Below are 15860 nucleotides of genomic sequence, written 5' to 3'. Positions count from 1 at the left end.
AAAGAATGTGACCCTTTGTCTCTCATGTACCTGTGGCCTGGAAGGCCCCTCCCTGCTTCGAGTTGCCCGGTGTTTCTGGACCGAACCAACGTGTATCTTTTATATACTGATTGGTGTCTCCTATCTTCCGAAAACGTGTAAGACCAGCCTGTGCCCTGATCGCCTTGGGCACATGTCATCAGGACGTCCTGAGGCTGTGGCACCTCGGCAAAACTTTTTTTTTTTCCCCCAGACAGTCTCACTCTGTCTCCTAGGCTGGAATGCAGTGGGTTGATCTCGGCTCACTGTAACCTCTGCCTCCTGGGTTCAAGCGATTCTCCCATCCCAGCCTCCGGAGTAACTGGGATTACAGGCATACGCCACCACACCTGGCTAATTTTTGTATATTTAGTAGAGACGGGATTTCACCATGTTGGTCAGGCTGGTCTCAAACTTCTGACCTCAGATGATCCACCCACCTCGTCCTCCCAAAGTGCTGCGATTACAGGCGTGTAATCACCTGTACAAGCCCAACCAGAAATTAAGTTTCTTTTTCTTTTTCTTTTCTTTTGAGACAGTCTCACTCTGTCAGCTAGGCTGGAGTGCAGTGGCACGATCTCGGCTCACTGCAACCCCCGCCTCCCGGCTCAAGCAATTCTCCGGCCTCAGTCCCCCGAGTAGCTAGGATTACAGGTGCCCGCCACCATGCCCAGCTAACTTTTGTATATTTAGTACAGATGGGGTTTCACCATGTTGGCCAGGCTAGTCTTGAACTCCTAATCTCAGGTAATCCGCCCACCTTGGCCTCCCAAAGTGCTGGGATTATAGGCGTGAGCCACCACGCCCGGCCCAGAAATGAACTTTCTAAGTGAATTGAGACTTTGGGTTTACAAAACCATTTCACTGGGCACTTCAGATGCGTGAATTGTGTACTAGGTGAATTATATCCCCACAGAGATGTTACCCCCTCAAAAAAAGTAAAGGTTCGTAACCACCCAAGGGGTTCTTCCTGCCAGCTGCCTACAGACAGAGCACAGCATTTAGTAGAGAAAGAGTTTAATAGACACTAGGCCAGCTATGCCGCATGGGAGATGGAGTTCATACTCAGATCATCTCATCCAAAGCTCATAGATTAGGTGTTTTTCTGTTTTGTTTCATTGTTTTTTGTTTGTTTTTTTTTTGGATGGAGTCTCACTCTGTCGTGAGGCCGGAGTGCAGTGGCACGATCTCGGCTCACTGCAACCTCCGCCTCCTGGGTTCAAGCGATTCTCCTGCCTCGGCCTCTCAAGTGACTGAGACTACAGGCACCCGCCACCACACCCAGCTAATTTTTGTATTTTTAGTAGAGACAGGGTTTCACCTCGTTGACCAGGATAGTCTTGATCTCTTGACCTTGTGATCCACCCGCCTCAGCCTCCCAAAGTGCTGGGATTACAGGTGTGAACCACTGCACCTGGTTTAGATTAGGGGTTTGGGTAGGGGTGGCCAGGTAACAGATGTTTGCTGCTGATTGGTTGGGGTGGAGATGAAATCACAGGGGGTGGAACTCTTCCTCCTGCAGCCGAATTGCTTCTGGTGGGGCCACAGGAGCGGGGCTGTAGGTCCAGGTGGAGCCATGGGGTCTGGGTGGGGCTGTGGGAGTCAGCCATGCACAAAACCTGGAAAGATCTCTCAAAAGATACTTCAAACTACAGCAGTGGTGTTATTTGCAGGAGTAATGGGGGAAGTTGCATATCTGATACCCTCTGGGATAATGGCCGACCATCCTTTGCGTCTGCACCTTAGTAGGACTCTGGTTTCCTCTTCCTGGAAGCTGGGGGGCCTCCCATTAGCTTTACAAAAGCAGGTTTGGGGCAAAGCCTGTTATCAATCATTTGAACTGTAGCCTAAAGGTCTTCCAAAGTTAGCTTGGCCCAATAGCCCAGGAATAATGAAAGGAAAGACAGGATGGGGGCTGGGGTGGCTGAGCTCAGGGTTCTAATTGTCTCACTGATAGGACATCTGCAAAGACGTCTGCAAAGGCTGTTTCCGGTGCGGGAGCCTGAGTCCCTGGGATGGGACGTTTTCAGGCGACATCATTCTGTTCCTTTTGAATTTTGAACCATGCGAACGATTCACCCACTCACCAAAACAGTGGTTTTTTAATGCAGTTTTGAGGGTCCTCAGGCTGTCTGGGAAGCCGGGGAAGTGTCGAGCTTTGATCTGGTGGAGGCTCTGTGGACACACTTAGGTGGTGGAAATTCGCCGTGCTGCGCAGAGCTGTGGGAAGCCCACTGTGGAGTGTGTGCTGGACACGGCCATCTGGCCTCAGTATTGTTCTTGCTGTGCCTTCTCCACGTGACCTGCAGACCCCAGGACCCCACCCAGGGGACGTCTGCCAACGTTTCCTCTCCAGCTTGCGGCGTCTGACTTTGACCCTGGATCCTTGGCTCCTCACAAGCTATGAGGGAGGCGTGGGGATCCCCAGTGTGTGGGTGGAGAAGGGACGAGGGTCTCCCTTCCTGCCCCAGGGATACTACAGGCTGCTCCTGGTCTCCACGGGTCCTAGGTTAGCAGGAAACGGGGGCGGCACTGCCAGCCACCCCGGAGTGTTGTCCCTGGCTGCTCAGCCTCTGAGGCCTGGAGCCTCCAGTAGGAACCCCAAGAGCAATGTGGGGACCAGATGCCTTTGAGACACCAACAAGCCTAAGTTTATTCGCTGCTTGAAAGCCAGATTCACTGATTCTGTGCCTCTTCCTCCATGGACTGTGTGCTGCCTCTTTAGGGGCCACCTGGGAGGAGGGATCCCTTGTGACCTTCCTGGAGCCTCCACTGGGACTCTTGGGGTCACCTCAGCCACAGGCCCCACCTTGGTGTCCTCGGTCGCCCTGGGTGGCGCCTCTGCTGTCTTGCTGAGTGACAAGCTGTCCTGGACTCTCAGACCACGGAACCTGCTCCTGGAGTGGAGGTTTCGACTCCCGGGATTTAACCAGCCTGCGGAGACGGGGCCCGGGCCACAGCTTCAGGCTATGACGAGTCAGAGTCACAAAGTGGAGCCCCACCACCAAGGTCGGAGGGCCTGGGTCTGGGTTTACAGATGGAGACGCTGAGGCTGGGGCGTGGGGAGTTTGGGATGACCAGATTCCAGCCAGGGATGAGATAACAGCAGAATGACAGAACTCTGGTTAGGATTTTGCCTTTTTGTATCAAAGAGAATGATTTCACTGTTTCAATTAGTTACTTATTTTTGAATAGGCAGTATATGCAAATAGTACAAAATTCAAAAGGTTCAAAGAATTCTCCGTGACGAGCAGGCTTTCTGCCCAGGCCCTGTCACCAGCTGCCTCCCCAGTGTACCCCTTGCCAGGCTCCTGGGGTCTTTTCAGAGGAATTCCTCCTGCCAGGGGACAGTGGTGAAATGAATAGATTGGACTTAAGTCACTGGGCTTGGACAAGCTACATTCTAGGGTACAGACAGAAAGAGCTAGAAAATGCCATCACTCAACCAGGGTCAGCAAACCCGAAGGAACTCTGGAAGATGCTCCAGGAAGTAACTGTCAGGCTGGCCAGGATGTTGGGGGCTGGGGTAGGATTTGTGAGATCCTGAGAAACGCAGCAGGCGTGTGGCATTCAGGTTTCAGGAGAGAGGCTGATGAGGTTATAACCCGCCTTGGGAGAGACACTCAGGCTGGCCCCTGAGCCAGAAGCTGCGGTCCTCCAAAGCAGCTCATGCACGGTTGCTGTCCGCTAATGGGAGATGTTGAGGGATGGGCCCATGTTTCTGTCCCGAGCCTGCTGGTTCCCCATCTCCATCCTTGGCTTGGGTGAATCCATGGATGGCAGTAGGTGCCAATGACACCCGCCCACTGCTTTCCAGACAGAGCCGCAGCTCTCCAGCCATTTCTGGGCCATTGCCCCTCTGCTCTGGCCAGCTTTCCCCGGCTGTGCTGAGCCACTCTCCCCTTCTGTCTGCACTCAAGCCCACAATGGCCTTCTCTTGGTTGCCGGAACATTCCATGTCCGGGACACACCTTGGGGCCTTGGCATGCGCTGACCCCTCACTGAACTCTCTTTCCTTGCCCCCTGCCCTGGCTCCCCCTTCTCCTCTTTCTGACTGAGGTCTTGTTGGCAGATCCCTCTCTGTCCAGGCAGTTGGAGTGTGGCACTACTCCACTCCCTGGGGCCTACGGGAGCATCGAGAATCACCTGTCGGCTTTTCTTTTCCTTATTCATGTACAAGAACATTTTGGGTGCTGGGGTTCCTGGAGACTTTGAGACGGAAGCTGGAGAACAGGGAAGGAGCTCTCCTGTTCGTCCTCTCAGGATCTGAGAGGGCTGCTTTTTATGTTGAATCCTGGCCTGCCACTCTCCAGCTGTGACAGCTGAGCACTTGGCCCCACCGCACTAAGCCTTGGTTTTCTCGCCTGTGAAGTGGGAGTGGCAGAGGTGGTGTAGGCTGGTGAGGGTTAGGGGAGGTGGCCTCTGCATCACCTTCCTTCTGGCCCCTTCCCCCCCAGGCACACCTGTTTCCAGAAAGGAGTCCTGATCCAGACCCCAATAAGGGTTCTTGGATCTCACGCAAGGAAGAATTCAGGGCAAGTCTGTAGAGTGAAAGCAAGTTTGTTAGAAAAGTAAAGGAATAAATCAAACCAGGCACAGTGGCTCACGCTTGTAATCACAGCACTTTGGGAGGCTCAAGTGGGCAGATCACCTGAGGTCAGGAGTTCCAGACAAGCCTGGCCAACATAGTGAAACCCCATCTCTACTAAAAATACAAAAATTAGCCAGGTGTGGTGGCACGTGCCTATAGTCCCAGCTACTGGGGAGGCTGAGGTAGGAGAATCACTTAAACCCGTGTTAGAAATGCTAAATGCTTGTTCTCTGGTGCCATAAAGAAATAGCACTTGAACATAAATTTAATTCCCTCAGCAAGGCCATTTTTACTTTCTGCAGAAAGGGTACACTCGCCAGCAGTCTTGCCCCGAGAGTGCAACGAACAAAGGGAGAGCAGACATATTTATCCCTTATGCATTTGGGTCATCCTTACTGCTGTGTCCTGCATCCATTGGCTGGAGCCAGACCTCACCGTCTAAACTGATACCCAGTCCTGGAGGCAGAGGTTGCAGCAAGCCTAGACGACGCCATTGCACTCCAGCCTGGGCAACAAGAGCGAAACTCTGTCTGGAAAAAAAAAAAGGAAAGGAATAAAAGAATGACTACTCCATAGACAGAGCAGCCCCAAGGGTTGCTGGTTGTCCATTTTTATGGATATTTATTGATGATACGCTAAGCAAGAGGGGGATTCTTCAGGCCTCCCCTTTTTAGACCATACAGGGTAACTTCCTGACGTTGCCAGGGCATTTGTAAACTGTCATGGCGCTGGTGGGCGTGTAGCAGTGAGGACGACCAGAGGTCACTCTCATCACCGTCTTGGTTTTGGTGGGTTTGGGTCGGTTTCTTTATTGCAACCTGTCTTATCTGCAAGGTCTTTAAGACCTGTGTCTTGTGCGGACCTTCTATCTTGTCCTATGACTTGGAATGTCTTAACCATCTGGGGATGCAGCCCAGTAGGTCTCAGCCTCATTTTACCCAGCCCCTATTCAAGACGGAGTTGCTGTGGTTCACATGCCTCTGACACAGCCATCAGCACTCCAGGATCCACTGCGCCTTCCTGATCCCAGTGGGGAGCTCAGGCCCGCAGCTGCTGCAGGGCTGCAGCTGCTCTGTGGTTGAACTTACACCCCTTCCCGGGGCTCGCTTCAGGAGCAGCTGTGCCTCTGGGGTCCGTAGGGAAGCCTGCCGGCTACATCTATAGAAAGCTTCCTCTTGGTGCCATAGGCTCCTGAAGGAGGCAGTTTCCTTCCTCTGGACGTTGCTGGAGGCCCCTGAGGCCTGAAGCTGCAGGTGCTCCGGCCCATCCTGAGAGAAGCCCACCATGCCGGAGCCCCAGGCGTGGAAGAGGGAAGCAGATGTCACCGGAAGTACACGCTCCCTCCGGACGTCCAGTTGCAAAAACTAACAGACGTCCTCGCAGGTTCCCCAGTTTGACTTGGGTTTCCTGTTCCAGGGGCAAGTCCTGTATGACCCAACACTTTGCCTGCAGCTTTGAGCATGAAGCTGGGTACCTAGGACACCTGGAACAACGGTGGGCTGTGATGAACGTTGTTTGTTTATTTATTTATTTATTTGAGACAGAGTCTTGCTGTTGCCAAGGCTGGAATGCAGTGGTGCAATTTCAGCTCACTGCAACCCTTGACTCCTGGGTTAAAGCGATTCTCGTCCCTCAGCCTCCCTAGTAGCTGGGATTACAGGCGCGTGCCACCACACCCTACTAATTTTTATATTTTAAGTAGAGATGGGGTTTCATCATGTTGGTGAGGCTGGTCTTGAACTCCTGACCTCAGGTGATCTGCCCACCTCAGCCTCCTAAAGTGCTGGGATTACAGTCATGAGCCACTGCGCCCAGCCCATGAATGTTATTATTGTGGCCGTCACAGCTCCTGTCCCTTCCAGGAGCTGCTTAGGGTGGGAGTTGTGGCTGCCTGGCTTGGTCCAGGCCTGGAGTGGACGTTGCTGGGTGTGGCCCAGATGGTGCAAGCACTGAGCCTTGCTGTCCTCAGGTGGCTGCCAGCGGCTGTCAGCTGAGCCCACAGCTTGCCTTTGGCCAGAGGGGTCCCACAGCTGTTCCTCCCTTCTGGTGGCCAGCAGCTATGTGGCCATGGGACAGTGTGAGAGCCCTTGGGCTGTGGTCACATCCACCATAAATGGACAAACGAGGTGGCTTACAGAACAGGAATGCACTGTCCCAGTTCTGGAGGCAGGCATCTGAGGTCAGGGTGACAGCAAGGCTGTGCTCCCTCTGAGGGCTCTTGGGGAGGGTCCTTACTGTCCCCTGGCGGGTGGCTGCACCACTCCGGTCTCGGCCTTGGCCTTCACATAGCCTCTCCCCTGCATGTCTGCATCTGCCTCTCCCTCCCCTTATAAGGGCCTAGTCATAGAATTTAGGGCCCACCTTCCACACTAAGATGAGTGTGACCTCATCCTAGCTCATTCCATCTGCAAAGACCCTACTTCCAAATACGGCCACGTTCTGGAGTTCCAGGTGGATGTGCATTTTGGGGGATGACATCTTCTTTGTGGCAGGTGATGGGAAAGGGTTCTAACCAAGAGACTTCTGTGTGGGGCCTCACTCTGATTCTCAACCATAGTGCTGGGTACACGGCAATGGCCCCTTTGTGAAATTCATCAAACAGTGGACACTTAGGGCATGTACATCACACTTAAAAAGTCTGCATTAAAATAGAGGGTCAGGCTGGGCGTGGTGGCTCACGCCGGTAATCCCAGCACTTTGGGAGGCCGAGGCGGGTGGATCACCTGAGGTCAGGAGTTCAAGACCAGCCTGGCCAACATGGCAAAACCCTGTCTCTACTAAAAATACAAAAATTAGCCAGGCGCAGTGGCACATGCCTGTAATCCCAGTTACTCAGGAGACTGAGGCAGGAGAATTGCTTGAACTCAGAAGGCAAAGGTTGCAGTGAGCCGAAATCGCACCATTGCACTCCAGCCTAGGGACAAGAGCACGATTCTGTCTAAAAAAAAAAAAAAAAAAGACCAGGAGTGGTGGCTCATACTATAATCCCAGCACTTTGGGAGGCCGAGGCAGGCGGATCACCTGAGGTCGGGAGTTCGAGACCAGCCTGACCAACACGGAGAAACCCTGTCTCTAATAAAAATACAAAACTAGCCGGGCATGGTGGCACATGCCTGTAATCCCAGCTACTAGGGAGGCTGAGGCAGGAGAATCACCTGAACCCGGGAGGCAGAGGTTGCGGTGAACCAAGATCACGCCATTGCACTCCAGCCTGGGCAACAAGAGTGAAACTCCATCTCAAAAAGAAATGGCAGGGGTTCACAGAAAACCAAACCTAAAGAAGATACAGGCTGAGCACAGTGGCTCACACCTGTAATCTTAACACTTTGGGAGGCTGAAGCAGGTGGATCACCTGAGGTCAGGAGTTCGAGACCAGCTTGGCCAACACGGCAAAGCCCCGTCTCTACTAAAAATACAAAAATTAGCTGGGCATGATGGTGGGCGCCTGTAATCCCAGCTACTCTGGAGGCTGAGGCATGAGAATTGCTTGAACCTGGGAGGCGGAGGTTGTAGTGAGCCGAGATGGCGCCACTGCACTACAGCCTGGGCTATAAGAGCGAAACTCCATCTCAAAATAAAAGTGGGGGGGGTGGGCAGTGGCAGTGAGATGTCCACAGGCACGTAAACTTTTCTGTTCTTTTTTTTCCTTTTTTTTTTTGAGATGGAGTCTCGCTGTCTCCCAGTGAGGATGTTAGCCAGGATGGTCTCGATCTCCTGACCTCGTGATCTACCCGCCTCGGCCTCCCAAAGTGCTGGGATTACAGGCGTGAGCCACTGCGCCAAGCCGTAATTTTCAAATTTTTTACTGAGACGAGGTCTCTCTATGTTGCCCAGGCTGGTCTTGAACTCCTTGGCTCAAGTGGTCCTTCCACCTCAGCCTCCCAAAGCACGGGGATTACAGGTGTGAGCCACCTCAGCTGGCCTGTTTTGGGTCTTTTGACACAAAGCAATAAAGGTTTTGCTTTTTTTTTCTTTGAGACGGAGTCTTGCTTTGTTGCCCAGGCTGGAGTACAGTGGCGCGATCTCCGTTCACTACAACCTCCACCTCCCGGGTTCAAGCGATTCTCCTGCCTCAGCCTCCCAAGTAGCTGGGATTACAGGCGTGTGCCACCACGCCCAGATAACTTCTGTATTTGTAGTAGAGATGGGTTTTCACCATGTTGGCTAGGCTGGTCTCGAACTTCTGACCTCAGGTGATCCACCCACCTTGGCCTCCCAAAGTCCTGAGACTACAGGCGTGAACCACCGCACCTGGCCTGCAACAAAGCTTTGATGATAGAATTTCAGGGGCCAAGGGCAAGCCCAGGAGGAAAGATATCGAGGTGGGAGGGTGGGAAAGGCACCTGAAGGGGAACTCTCGGGAACTCCAAGTGTGGCCAGCTCTTCTCCCTCCTTAACTCAAGGAGGGAATGGACATGTGGCCAGGTCTGGTTCTTCACCCCAAGTCTCTGGGTCTTATTTTTATCTTCATATCCCAGGCACACACTTTGAGGAGGTCCCAACAAGGGTAACGTCTTTGGGTTTTTTAAATTTTTTATTTTTAGGGTCTCACTCTGTCACCCAGGCTGGAGGCATGATCTCGGCTCACTGCAACCTCCACCTCCCAGCTTCGAGCAATTCTCCTGCCTCAGCCTCTCAAGTAGCTGAGACTACAGGCGTGCACCACCACGGTACGCCCAGCTAATTACTGTATTTTTAGTAGAGACGGGGTTTTCATCACGTTGGCCAGGCCGGTCTCAAACTCCTGACCGTAAGTGATCCACCGCCTAGGCCTCCCAAAGTGCTGGGATTACAGGCGTGAGCCCCTGCGTCCGGTCTAAGGGGGAATATCTTTGGAGGAGAAGAAAATAGTGTCAGGAAAACCCCAAGACTGTCCTGGGAGCAGCCGCTGTAGGGCCTGCAAGGCTTTCCCTGCGGGTTCATGAAAGGGCTCGTGTTCACCAACCAAGGATGGGCAAGCATAGAAGGAGACCTCGGGGCCGCTGGGGGCCACAGAGCAGAGTCGAGGTTTAGTGCAGGCCCTGGGTTTGGGTTATACACCTGTAAGACCCTTTGCAACCTGGGATTCCAGGTCGCCAGGAGAAAGAGAAATAAGGTAGGGTGATAGTCAAGGTCTCAGGTTCTAGAAACCTCTCTGGCCATGACTTCCACACTGAGATGGCTCAGGTCCAGATGTTACAAGGGACACCATGTTCCTGTCTTTGCAGTAGCCTGGCAACCACCCCAGGTTACAGATCCCACAACAAAAGTGTAACCAGAACGCTTGGCAAACAGCAGCTCTGTTCAGTGTCTCAGGCCCCAGCAGGCTGGGCTGGGGGCTGGGCTGGGCGTGGCTTCCTGCGGTAAGTGCTTCCTCCCTGGCCCAACCGTTCATTTTCCCCACGTTTTCCCAACTCACTTATCAGCTGGTCTCTGCTGCCTCTTGCTTTGAAGGCTGCAATCACACAGTGGCAGCTTACCCATCACTCCCTCACCCCGACGGGTTCTCAGCCCGGAGCCGAGTAGCCTGGCTGGGCCTGTGTGGAGGGTTCAGAGAAAAGCTCTGTAGGAGGGTGTCCAGCATTTGCTCATTCCCCAGGTGAGGCTGGGGACATTGGGTGGTGCTATGAGTGCAATGGCTTGAATTCAAGCTGTTGCAAAATGTTTCAATGTTCCCTATAAGAAGATGTTTGATGTGTCAGAACATGCATTATCACTGTGCACTTATAAATAACTCTCTAGGGCCGGGCTCGGTGGCTCATGCCTGTAATCCCAGCACTTTGGGAGGCTGAGGTGGGCGGATCATGAGGTCAGTGGATTGAGACCATCCTGGCTAACACGGTGAAACCCCATCTCTACTAAAAATACAAAAAATTAGCCGGGCGTAGTGGTGGGTGCCTGTAGTCCCAGCTACTTGGGAGGCTGAGGCAGGAGAATGGTGTGAACCCGGGAGGCGGAGCTTGCAGTGAGCCGAGATAGCGCCACTGCACTCCAGCGTGGGCGACAGAGCAAGACTCTGTCTCAAAAAAAAAAAAAAAATTTAATAGCCATTCTGATTGGTGTGAGATGGTATCTCATTGTGGTTTTGATTTGCATTACTCTAATGATCAGTGATATTGAGCTTCTTTTCATATATTTGTTCGCTGTATGTATGTCTTCTATGGAAAAGTGTCTGTTTATGTCCTTTCCCCACTTTTTTTTTTTTTTTTTTTTTTTTTTTTTGAGACAGAGTCTTGCTCTGTCGCCCAGGCTGGAGTGCAGTGGCGCGATCTCGGCTCACTTGCAAGCTCCGCCTCCCGGGTTCACACCATTCTCCTGCCTCAGCCTCCCGGGTAGCTGGGACTACAGGCGCCTGACACCACGCCTGGCTAATTTTTTGTATTTTTTAGTAAAGACAGGGTTTCACCATGTTAACCAGGATGGTCTCGATCTCCTGACCTCATGATCCACCCGCCTCGGCCTCCCAAAGTGCTGGGCTTACAGGCGTGAGCCACCGCGCCCGGCCAAGTCTTCTTTTTCCACTTTTAAATGCAGTTTTTTTTTCTTGTATATTCGTTTAAGTTCCTTATAGATGCTGCATTTTAGGCCTTTGTCAGACGCATAATTTGCACGTATTTTCTCCCATTTTGTAGGTTGTCTGTTTAGTCTGTTGACAGTTTCTTTTGCTGTGCGGAACTCTCCTACAGAGCTGTTCTCTGAGCCCTGCACACAGGCCCGCCTGGGCTGCTCCGCTCCGGGCTGAGAATCCATCGGGGTGAGAGACTGATTATCAGCTGCCGCTGTGTGATAAGAGCCTTCAAAGCAAGAGGCAGCAGAGACCAGGCGATGGGTGAGTTGGGAAAATGTGGGAAAATGAACGGATGGGCCGGGAGGGAGCACTTACCTCAGGATCTAAGTTTAATTAGATCCCATTTGTCAATTTTTGCTTTTGTTGCAATTGCTTTTGGCGCCGTCATCATGAAATCTGCCCGTTCCTGTGCCGAGGATGGTATTGCCCGGGTTGTCTTCCAGGGTTTTGACAGTTTTGGGTGTTACATTCAGGCCTCAATCCCTCTTTTTTTTTTTTTTTTTTTTTTTTTGAGACAGAGTCTTACTCTGTTGCCCAGGCTGGAGTGCAGTGGCACGATCTCTGCTCACTGCAACCTCCACCTCTCAGGCTTAAGCTCAGTCTCCTGAGTAGCTGGGATTACAGGCATGTGCTACCAGGCCTGGCTAATTTTTGCATTTTTAGTAGAGACGGGGTTTCACCATGTGGGCCAGGCTGGTCTCAAATTCCTGACCTCAAGTGATCTGCCCGCCTCGGCCTCCCAAAGTGCTGGGATTACACCCGTGAGCCACCGCGCCTGGCATTCCCTGGCTTGTTTTCTAATCGGTGCCCAGCACTGGAGCCACCCAAGCTCATGACAGGTTTCGAATGAACGGACCTGACTTCCTCCTGCAGCAGAAGAGGCTCTGCCGTCACCCGAGGTCCAGCTGCTGGGGCCGCAGTGGGGTGCAGGGGCCACCCGATCACAGCCATCCCTCTGCACTGCTCCGTCCCAGCCCCAGGTGCTCATCACCTCAGTGGAATCACTTCCCCATTTGGCAGCTTTGCATCAAAGAACTCAGAGTATTGGGGAATTTGGATGCTTTGCTGTGGCTGGGTGAAGCCGAGGGTGCTGGCTAAGAGGAAAAGGTGGGTCTCCAGGGCCTGGGGACAGTCCTGCAGGCAACCACACTGCGGCCAGAGTCACCAGCATCCGTGGGCTGCTTCAAAGACCCCGCGTGGGAGGAGACCATTTTCTCTCTTCTGGCTCTTCTGAGGGAGGGGTATGTGGGGCAGAGCTGCCCCCTCCCAGTCATGGCTGTTGGGCTCCCTCTGCCCATCTCTGCGCCTGGGGCCTGAGCCCTGCAGCCTTTTTCAGGGCCTCTCTTGTCCAAGGACTTCCAGTGAGGCCAAGGATGGGAGGCCCACTGGAGAAAGCAGAGCGCTGGCCGGGCACAGTGGCTCACGCCTGTAATCCCAGCACATTGGGAGGTTGAGGCGGGTGGATCATGAGGTCAGGAGTTCACGACCAGTCTGGCCAACATGGTGAAACCGCATCTCCACTAAAAATACAAAAATTAGCTGGGCGTGGTGGCACGCGCCTATGGTCCCAGTTACTTGGGAAGCTGAGGCGGGAGAATCACCCGGGAGGCAGAGGTTGTGGTGAGCTGAGATCGTGCCACTGCACCCCCACCTGGGCAACAGAGCAAGATTCCTTCTCAAAAAAAAAAAAAGCAGAGCGCTCAGTGTGCACGCTGCTGCCCCCGCCCACGGTTTGGGAGTGGCCGTGCTTCTCCACAGCTGTGTGGTGAGTTACACCCTAGAATATGCTTGAGTCCTAACCCCGGTATCTGAGGACGTGACTCTATTTGGAAACAGGGTCTTTGCGGATGTGATTATCTAAGATGAGTCATGCTTACCGAGGGGCCGGCCCTGAACCCAGTGACAGGTGTCCTTAGAAGAAGGGGAGAAATTTGGACACAGACACAGAGGAGAGGCTGTGTGAGGAGGAAGGCAGGGATTGGAGTGATGCAGCCAGGCGCCTCTGGAGGGAGCAGGCTCTGCTGACTCCTTGATTTTGGACTATAGTTCTCCAGGATTGCAGGACCCTCAGTGTCGGCTGTTAGAGCCACCTGGTTTGTGGAACCTATTGATAGCAGCCCTGGGACACTAATGCCACAGCTGTGACCAGGCTCTAGGAGAATTGCCGCCCCAGAAGCGGAAATGATGCCCCGGGCGTTAGTGTTGCCTCTGCACCTCCCTGCTCCCCGAAGGAGCTTGTGCTCAGATCTCCTGCAGGGGACCTGCTGACAAGGCTGCCTGCAGCGTGCAGAGGCCCAGCACGTGGCGACCAGTTCCAGGATGGACAGAGATGGAGGGTGGAGATGTTGCAGGGGCCACAGGTGTCGGGAAAGCATGGACAGGCCTGAGCCACAGGCACTGGCTTTGGGTCCTGGCCTCAGGGCTCTGTGACCCTGGGGCAAGCTCCGACGGACTCGGTGGTACAGAAAAGAACCATGGTGACGGTTCTCGTAGAGTCTCTGGGCTCTGGGCCACAGCAGTGCCGTGACGAGGGGGCTGGGCACTGAACTTCGGTCAGAAGTGGCAGAACACCTGCGCTGCATGGGGATGTGAGACGGGCAGAAGGAAGCTGTGGGCAAACCCTGCTAGGGATCTCAAACTACAGGACGCCTCTGTATTGGCCATGCCTGTGACGGCGGCCCCCTTCCTGCCTAAGGCTGTGCAGCCAGGAGCCCAGGTGGGACTGCTTTAGTTCCCTAGGGCCACTGCAACAAATAACCACACACTGTTGGCTTGAACCTTGATCCTCTCATAGTCCCGGAGGACAAGAGTTCCAACTCAAGGACAGGTGCAGTGGCTCACACCTGTAATCCCAGCATTTTGGGAGGCCGAGGCAGGTGGATCACTTGAGACCAGGAGTTCCAGACCTGCCTGGGCAACATGGTGAAACCCAGTCTCTGCTAAAAATATAAAAATTAGGCCAGGCGCGGTGGCTCAAGCCTGTAATCCCAGCACTTTGGGAGGCCGAGACGGGCGGATCACGAGGTCAGGAGATCGAGACCATCCTGGCTAACACCGTGAAACCCCGTCTCTACTAAAAATACAAAAAAAAAAACTAGCCGGGCGAGGTGGCGGGCGCCTGTAGTCCCAGCTACTCCGGAGGCTGAGGCAGGAGAATGGCCTAAACCCGGGAGGCGGAGCTTGCAGTGAGCTGAGATCCGGCCACTGCACTCCAGCCCGGGCTACAGAGCAAGACTCCGTCTCAAAAAAAAAAAAAAAATATATATATATATATATATAAAAATTAGTCGGGTGTGGTGGTGCGCGCCTGTAGTCCCAGCTGCTCAGGAGGTTGAGGCAGGAGAATTGCTTGAACCCAGGAGGTGGAGGTTGCTGTGAGCCGAAACCACGCCACTGCCCTCCAGCCTAGGCAACAGAGCGAGAGTGTCTCAAAAAAAAAAAAAAAAAAAAAAAGCCAGGCGTGGTGGTGCTTGCCTATAGTCCCAGTTACTCACAAGGCTAAGGCAGGAGAACTGCTTGAATTCGGGAAGCAGAGGTTGCAGTGAGCTGAGATCGCACCACTGCACTCCAGCCTGGGTGACAGAGCAAGACTCCATCTCAAAAAAAATAAGTTCAAAGTCAAGGCGTGAGCAAGTCCACACTCCCAGAGAAGGTGCCAGAGGGGGACGCTTCCTGCCCCAGGCTCCAGGTGTTCCCTGGCTGTGGCCACATCACTCAATCCCTGCCTTCTCATGGCTCCCGCCTTCTTGTGGCCCCTGCCCTGTGTCTCTGTCTCCCGTGTCCTCTCCTCTGTGTGCGTCTCTGTGTCCCGTGTCCTCTCCTCTGTGTCCCGTGTCCTCTCCTCTCTGTCTCCCGTGTCCTCTCCTCTGTGTGCGTCTCTGTCTCCCGTGTCCTCTCCTCTGTGTCCCGTGTCCTCTCCTCTGTGTCCCGTGTCCTCTCCTCTCTGTCTCCCGTGTCCTCTCCTCTGTGTGTGTCTCTGTGTCCCGTGTCCTCTCCTCTGTGTGTGTCTCTGTGTCCCGTGTCCTCTCCTCTGTGTGCGTCTCTGTCTCCCGTGTCCTCTCCTCTGTGTGTGCGTCTCTGTGTCCCGTGTCCTCTCCTCTCTGTCTCCCGTGTCCTCTCCTCTGTGTCCCGTGTCCTCTCCTCTCTGTCTCCCGTGTCCTCTCCTCTGTGTCCCGTGTCCTCTCCTCTCTGTCTCCCGTGTCCTCTCCTCTGTGTCCCGTGTCCTCTCCTCTCTGTCTCCCGTGTCCTCTCCTCTGTGTGCGTCTCTGTGTCCCGTGTCCTCTCCTCTCTGTCTCCCGTGTCCTCTCCTCTGTGTGCGTCTCTGTGTCCCGTGTCCTCTCCTCTCTGTCTCCCGTGTCCTCTCCTCTGTGTGCGTCTCTGTGTCCCGTGTCCTCTCCTCTCTGTCTCCCGTGTCCTCTCCTCTGTGTGCGTCTCTGTGTCCCGTGTCCTCTCCTCTCTGTCTCCCGTGTCCTCTCCTCTGTGTGCGTCTCTGTGTCCCGTGTCCTCTCCTCTCTGTCTCCCGTGTCCTCTCCTCTGTGTGTGTCTCTGTGTCCCGTGTCCTCTCCTCTGTGTGCGTCTCTGTGTCCCGTGTCCTCTCCTCTGTGTGCGTCTCTGTGTCCCGTGTCCTCTCCTCTGTGTGCGTCTCTGTGTCCCGTGTCCTCTCCTCTGTGTGCGTCTCTGTGTCCCGTGTCCTCTCCTCTGTGT

General features: G+C 53.9%; 1 long non-coding RNA gene across 1 annotated transcript in view; it reads left to right on the top strand.

Annotated features, from left to right (window-relative positions):
* Positions 1-11229: 11229 nt before the first annotated feature.
* The window catches only part of LOC139359784 (uncharacterized), a 49840-nt gene continuing 45209 nt past the window's right edge, over positions 11230-15860 (top strand). Inside the window, exon 1 of the long non-coding RNA XR_011616197.1 lies at positions 11230-11417. This is a non-coding gene — a long non-coding RNA (uncharacterized lncRNA). The remainder of the gene's footprint in view (positions 11418-15860) is intronic.

The sequence above is a fragment of the Macaca nemestrina genome, chromosome 18 (assembly GCF_043159975.1).
Source record: "Macaca nemestrina isolate mMacNem1 chromosome 18, mMacNem.hap1, whole genome shotgun sequence".
Lineage (NCBI taxonomy): Eukaryota > Metazoa > Chordata > Mammalia > Primates > Cercopithecidae > Macaca > Macaca nemestrina.
The sequence above is the reverse complement of the archived record's forward strand: the minus strand, read 5'-3'. Positions and strand labels throughout refer to the sequence as shown.